This window comes from Camelina sativa, chromosome 8, assembly GCF_030686135.1.
Source record: "Camelina sativa cultivar CO46 ecotype springtype chromosome 8, ASM3068613v1".
In the NCBI taxonomy this organism is placed as follows: Eukaryota; Viridiplantae; Streptophyta; class Magnoliopsida; order Brassicales; family Brassicaceae; genus Camelina; species Camelina sativa.
Genome location: NC_141887.1, coordinates 29,888,866 through 29,896,365, shown reverse-complemented (window position 1 = coordinate 29,896,365; position 7,500 = coordinate 29,888,866). Strand labels below are relative to the sequence as shown.

Here is a 7,500-nt window from a genome sequence, read left to right as displayed (position 1 = left end):
TATTCGAAGCGCCTCGTGATCGTCAACCAATTCTGTGCTTCAATATAATTACCAGGAGTAAGCGTTATAGCCTGTTTCCAATACTCAGCGGCTTGAGCGAACCAAGCCTCCGCCATTTCAGAATCTCCTTGTTGAATGGCCTGTTCTCCACGGTCGGAATAGGCGGGTCAATTCCCTCCCTGAGAACCGTACTTGAGAGTTTCCTACCTCATACGGCTCGACAACCAACTCTTTTGTTTTGGTGTACCAGTTTTTTAACTTTAACCTACTTTGAACTTTATATCTAATTGAATGTCTAATTGAATGTCTAATTGAATGAGATTTCTTATAGATATTTTGTTTTTCTTGGATTAAACAAAAGAGAGTAATTACATGAGTTTCAAACTTTCATTTTGATTTAATTAATATATTAATTAATATAATAAGTTTTATCTTTTCTCCTACCTTCAGAAAAAAAGGCATGTCCACTGTTATTAGATATTAGAATTTTCTGAAAGGTAACTATCCCGCTTTCATATAAAAATTTATATAGAATCTTTGAAAAAGACTTTTTCATACTTCATAAAAAAGAAAAAGACTTACTGTCTTTAGGATCTGATGCTACACCGCTGCTCAATACCTTAGGGGATCCACTCTATTACATAAGTAGATTCCTAAGATTTATATCATATTATGATATAAATAAACAGCTCTTGTTGTATCGGTCCAAAACCTTAACCTTTCCAATTGATCTTTACGGTGCTTCCTCTATCAATTAAATCTTTTTTTATCCATAGAAGAAAGTATTTAGGCATATCTAGTCTTCACTTCATATTTCGATCAATGAAGTTTATTTATTTGCTACAGCTGATAAAAAATCGTTTTGGACGACGCGCTTATGTAGAAAGCCCTTTTTTGTGTTTCTAGTATTTCATTGACTAGTTGTTCGTTCTTTTTTTCTATAGTGGAGATAGTCGCACGTAATGACAGATCACAGCCATATTATTAAAAGCTTGTGGTAAAAAGGGGTTTCGTTCTAATGCCCGAAAATAATATTCTAAAGCTTTGGTATGTTCCCCATTACTTGTGTGGATAAGGCCTATATTATAGAGTATATAACTTCGATCATAGGGGTCAATTTCTAGTCGCATAGCTTCGTAATAATTCTGTAATGCTTCCGCATAATTTCCTTCAGATTGAGCCGACATCCGTTACGGTCGTCATTCGCTTTAACGAATTCTCCGTTTCAGAACCGTATGTGAGACTTTCATCTCATACGGCTCCTCCTTTAGGTGCATAATGAAAATAATATATGTAAAAATGTGATGTCATTATGAACTAAGCGGGGCTAATGTTTTTACAAGAAATCCCTAGCCAACCTTCTTGCAAAAGATCTTTTCTTACTACCAAGTGGGTTCATGCTAGATAAAAATAAAAAAGGAAACTCTCAAAATTTCTTTGTTCTCAACGCCCCTAAATTTCCAGGAATGAGTCACTTCAACAGTCTTAAATGGTTATACGGGTATCCAAAGTACGAACGAGATGGATGTTTATTGTTCCAACCATTTTAATTTAATTAGTCCCAATCCCAAAGAAGAAGAAGAAAGGGAATCATTTTGAAGAAAGTTTTTGTGTTGTTGATTTCTCGGCGTAGTGCTTCTTCCCCTATGCCTCCTATTCGTATATTGTATTAGTGTAGTAGGATTGATCTGTAATACGGGAACCATAGGTAAAAACCTTTTGCTCAATACTTTCACAATTGAAGCATCTAAGGCTGCATTAATCGTGGATACATGACAGAAGGGATTGTTTTTTATATTATAAACTTCACCTTCAAAAGCGTAGATTTTTTTTCAATACTTGTTTTTCTTTCTATTCCAATCCAAATCGGCGAGAAAAAAAAGAATAATAATGATAATCAAATCGCACCATCTCTGTAATAAGTAAAAGCCTCTTTTTCTCCGGAAGTTGTCGGAATGACTCGTAATAAGATATCGGCTACAATTGTAAAGGTTTTATCAATAAAATTTCCATTTATACGCGATCTTGGCATAGGTAGTAATCCATTCTCTAACTCTTTTTATTTCCTTTACCTTTTCTTTTGTGAGAAAATTTTCTCACAAACAAAGGAATTGTATAGTACGAACTAACATAAAAGCGGACTCATAAAAAAACACCTTCTATCTACTTCCAATTTTTCCGAGGTATCTATTAACCATAATCTAAAAAACGATGAATAACTCGCTATTCACCCAGATACTCAGTCATAATCCTGATGTCGGAGAGATGGCCGAGTGGTTGAAGGCGTAACATTGGAACTGTTATGTAGACTTTTGTTTACCGAGGGTTCGAATCCCTCTCTTTCCTTACTTTCAACTAATTCACCAATCTTACGTGATTGACCACAATGTATCAAATCCAATAAAAAAGAATAGATATAAAATCTACCTTGTTTTGATTTTGAAATAGATTCTCTACTCCTAATTTCTTTCATATGGAAAATGCTGGGAAGAGCAAACAAGGGATCCAAATCCCCCTACCAATCTATGATACATGAATAGGAAAAAGATTCCTCGACAAAATCCCTTACCTTGTGCCTTTTTATTTTTAACGGCAAAGGGGAGTTGTCCGAACTCTTGTTTTTAGTAATTTTTTTTTTACTTAAGTTAGGTTTATTAAGTCTGTCGAGAGTAATATTCTACGACAAGCAATTCATTTATTTTCAAACCGACGCATTTCCTATCTATTATTTGATTGACTAACCCTTCATATTGGAATGTGTGAAGAGTCAGATGGTTTGGCAATTCTTCAGGGGCAGATGAATCAAGAAGATTTTGAACCAAAGTTCTAGAGTTTTGTTCATCCTTCACTGTAATAATATCTCGGGGTTTGCAGCGATAACTTGGTATATCAACTATACGGCCATTAACTAAAATATGTCCATGGTTAACTAATTGGCGCTTGAGGAATAGTCAAAGCCATACCCAATCGAAAAAGGATGTTATCCAAACGCATTTCAAGTAATTGTAGTAAAACTTGACCTGTTGACCCCTTGGCTTTTCCGGCGATACGCACATATTTAAGTAATTGGCGTTCTGTAAGACCATAATGAAAACGCAATTTTTGTTTTTCTTCTAAACGAATACGATATTGAGATTTTTTTACGGGGCGTGATTGGTTTCTAAGATCGCTTCCTGCCTTAGGCCTTTTACTAGTTAGTCCCGGTAAAGCCCCCAGACGTCGTATTTTTTTAAAACGAGGCCCTCGGTAACGTGACATAAAGACTCCTTTTTTTATTGAAATTGTACAAAACTAAATAAAATTAAAACTGAACTAAATGATAATGATAAATGACGTGAAATACACTCCAATAAACTATTGGAATACAAAGAGTAAGAAGATATATTCTCTCAATATACAGATTTTTTTTATTGTATATACAATATATATAAATCAAATAAATCACAAAAATTTTCCTTTATTTTCTTGATTTATTTTGCAAAGATCGAACTCTTTTACCCAATATATATTCCTATATGGAAGTTTATATGACATAATATAAATGGAGTGGTAACTCTTGGAAAAAGGTCCAAGAAGTCTTTTCAATCTTCTTTGATTTTGAAAGTACATTAAAAATCATGTAAAAAAACGAAAAAATATGGAAAAGCCGGCTATCGGAATCGAACCGATGACCATCGCATTACAAATGCGATGCTCTAACCTCTGAGCTAAGCGGGCTCAAATAAAATTGAGCATGCATACAAATTCACTAAACTACTAGATCATATCAATTAACTATTCTATATAATATTTTATAATATTTTTCCTTATCTATTTAGAATTAATCATATTCTATATATTCTAGAACAGAATATAGCTCAAATAAATAGTGACTATCATTAAATAAATAAAACATAACCTTACCTTAATTAATAGAATATAGCAGTATATTGACTTTCAAATTTTAATTTCATTAGTTTCTAAATAAGAAAATCTTAATTAGATCAGAAATCTTTTTTTTTTTTTCTATCTATTCTATCTATTTCTATCTATTATCTATATAGTATAGAATTATTAGAATTTCAAATTTACGAAGTAGACTTCTCATTTTTTTTTCCATTGTACATTGTACAATTCTAAGTTTCAATAATAACTTTCTTTTCATGAAAGTAAAAAAAAAAAAAAAGAAAAAGAATCGACCGTTCGACTATTTCTTAAAATTTAAGACAACGATGAGAAAAGGAAGAACATATATATGTTATGTAATATATAACCATATTGAATTGCAAATACAAAAATGATAGAATCTTTGTTGATTAGACTAAATCAATATGAATGGGGCTCAAAAAAATGAAAGAAGATAACAAAGACATAAAATAAGTATCTATAATGTAATGAATCCCAAGGTTTCGGCATAAGAAAAAACGGAAAGACAGCATAGCATAATGAGATCCTAAAAAGGGGGATATGGCGGAATTGGTAGACGCTACGGACTTAATTGGATTGAGCCTTGGTATGGAAACCTACTAAGTGATAACTTTCAAATTCAGAGAAACCCTGGAATTAACAATGGGCAATCCTGAGCCAAATCCTGGTTTACGCGAACAAACCGGAGTTTCCAAAGCGAGAAAAAAGGGATAGGTGCAGAGACTCAATGGAAGCTGTTCTAACAAATGGAGTTCACTACCTTGTGTTGATAAAGGAATCCTTCGATCGAAACTTCAAATAAAAAAAGATGAAGGAGAAAAACCTATGTTGTATAAAATTAGGTAACACAAAACGATCTCAAAAATGACGACCTGAATCTCGATTTCTTTTTTTTTATAAACAAAATCGAAATGTTGTGAATTAATTCGAAGTTTAATAAATAATATTTATTGATCAAACGATTCAATTCATAGTCTGATAGATCCTTGATGGAACTTATTAATCGGACGAGAATAAAGATAGAGTCCCATTTTACATGTCAATACTGACAACAATGAAATTTATAGTAAGATGAAAATCCGTTGACTTTTAAAATCGTGAGGGTTCAAGTCCCTCTATCCCCAGCTCTACTCCCCGAAAAGGTTGACACCTTACTTTTTTTTCGTTATTATTTATTTGAATTAGATAGAATCTATATCATTTTTCATTTTAAAACTTAGAAAGTCTTCTTTTATTTAGAAGATCCAAGAAATTCCCGGTCCAAAACTTTTTGAATTTACTACTTTTGAGTTTCTTTTCCTTGACATAGACCTAAGTCATATATTAAAATGATACTGATACTTCAGTAGATGATACTTCGGTAATGGTAGACATAGCTTAACAGCAGGGGACTCTAAATCCCTGTGTCATATCATAATGATCCTTCAGTTACTAATGGTAGATATAGCTTAATTGCAAAGGACTGTAAATCCTTGTGTCACCATTAGGAAAATGATAATGATTCTTCGGTAAATGATTCTTCGGGAATGGTAGACATAGCTTAACAGCGGGGGACTTTAAATCCTTGTGTCACCATTCGTAAAACGAGGATGATCCTTCGCCGGGATAGCTCAGTTGGTAGAGCAGAGGACTGAAAATCCTCGTGTCACCAGTTCAAATCTGGTTCTTGGCATAGGATCGATTCATTTTGATAAGTTTCTATTCTTCAAATTAAACGTATCTTTAGTAAAAAAGGTGCAATAATCCTTTATCCCCTCTCTTTTTTTGTTCATGTTGTGGATCCAGCCGTTCAAAAAGAGTGTATAATACTTTATACATAATACATATTCGAAAGGAAAGGTTAAATGAGTTCCGTTGAATCAAACAAGTAAAAAAAGGTCTATAACTATAGTATACTATAGTATCTATAGTTGAAGGGCAGAAATACCCCAAGATTCATTCGATACAATATAAATAGAATTGTATCCCCCCCTCATTTTTTGCTTTCCGATCTTATTTATTCATTCCCAGTTATGTGACTAAAGTTGACTAAGTTATGTGCGCGATACAAAGTTCATAATTCAGAACTCTTTTTTTTAGTTCATCCTATTGGCTCGGCTTTTACGAAATAAAAAAAGTATCTTTCAAATTGGAGATCAAGCTATCTCTAATAATATGAACGAGACCTCAACTCTTCTGTTTGTTTGATCTAAAAAAGAATAGAATTCAAAATATTCCGTGAAGGTCTGTAGTTCTAGAAGCTAAGGCTCATTTTTTATCATTCAATAAGCATCTTGTATTTCATAAAAATTGGGAGCAATATAATCCTTACGTAAAGGCCACCCTATCCAACTTTCGGGCATTAGGATACGTTTCAGTCGTGGATGGCTATCATAAGTGATTCCTAACATATCATAAGATTCCCGTTCTTGAAAATCCGTACTTTTCCAAACCCAGAAAACGGATGGAATTCTAGGATTACTCCTGTGAGTAAATACTTTTATGCAGACTTCTTCCGCTTGATTAACACCATATTCTATTCTCGTAAGATGATACACGCTGGCTAAGAGGCCACCTGGTGCCACATCATAGGCACATTGCGAACGTAAATAATTGTAACCATATACATATAAAATTACAGCAATAGAATGCCAATCTTCCGGCTTTATTTGTAAAGTTTCTATTCCTTGGTAATCGAAGCCCAACGATCTATGAACCAGCCCGCGTTTGGCTAGCCAAACGGACAAAGTGCCCTGCATCTTTTTTCTTTCCCCCACACCTTTTTTATATAAAATAAGTCTTTCACATTTACCATGAGTTCTAATTTATGAAGATTTTTTTCTGATTCTCTAAAAGCCTCCTTAATTAACTAATTCGTGGGACGATACTGGACTTTTGTATTTAAAAAATGTTTCAGTAGAGATCTCTGAAGTAGATGATGGTGGATAGAGTAATTCTTGATCATAATTTCCAGTATGCGGACTGCGTACAACAAAAAACTTGTGATTGGTAGTAAAACACCGATTACCCTGTTGAGGTCTAATTCGATCCTTATAGATTTCTCTAGCTATTTTCTTACGAAGCTTTGTTATAGCGTCTATAACAGCCTCCGGTTTAGGTGGACAACCCGGCAAATAGACATCTACAGGAATTAGCTTATCAACTCCTCGAACAGTACTATAAGAATCGGTACTGAACATCCCCCCTGTAATTGTACACGCTCCCATAGCAATAACATACTTTGGTTCAGGCATTTGTTCATATAATCGCACTAAAGAAGGAGCCATTTTCATTGTTACTGTACCTGCTGTTAAAATAAGGTCCGCCTGTCTAGGACTCGATCTTGGTACTAACCCATAACGATCAAAGTCAAATCGGGAGCCTATTAATGAGGCAAATTCAATGAAACAACAACTGGTACCATAAAGAAGCGGCCATAGGCTGGAAAGTCTTGACCAATTTGAAAGATCATTTAACGTAGTTGAAATAACGGAATTTTTTGTTGTTCGATCAAGTACGGGAAACTTAATGGAATTCATAATTGTTTCAATGGTTTTTTTTTTACTTTTATTATTATTATTGTATTGTACAAGTATTCGGGAAACGAACTAAGAC

The 7,500-nt window shown here is 33.7% G+C and overlaps 3 non-coding genes and 1 pseudogene across 4 annotated transcripts; 2 read left to right on the top strand and 2 right to left on the bottom strand.

Annotated features, from left to right (window-relative positions):
* Nucleotides 1–1,374: 1,374 nt before the first annotated feature.
* On the bottom strand, nt 1,375–1,706 carry LOC147940628 (uncharacterized; annotated as a pseudogene). The gene has a single exon (XR_015563776.1). The product of XR_015563776.1 is annotated as an uncharacterized LOC147940628 (transcript).
* Nucleotides 1,707–2,259: 553 nt separating this feature from the next.
* Nucleotides 2,260–2,346, top strand: TRNAS-GGA (transfer RNA serine (anticodon GGA)). The gene has a single exon. It is a non-coding gene; the product is annotated as a tRNA-Ser (tRNA).
* Nucleotides 2,347–3,644: 1,298 nt separating this feature from the next.
* TRNAT-UGU (transfer RNA threonine (anticodon UGU)) lies at nt 3,645–3,717 on the bottom strand. Its single transcript has one exon. It is a non-coding gene; the product is annotated as a tRNA-Thr (tRNA).
* Nucleotides 3,718–5,505: 1,788 nt separating this feature from the next.
* TRNAF-GAA (transfer RNA phenylalanine (anticodon GAA)) lies at nt 5,506–5,578 on the top strand. Its single transcript has one exon. It is a non-coding gene; the product is annotated as a tRNA-Phe (tRNA).
* Nucleotides 5,579–7,500: the final 1,922 nt, after the last annotated feature.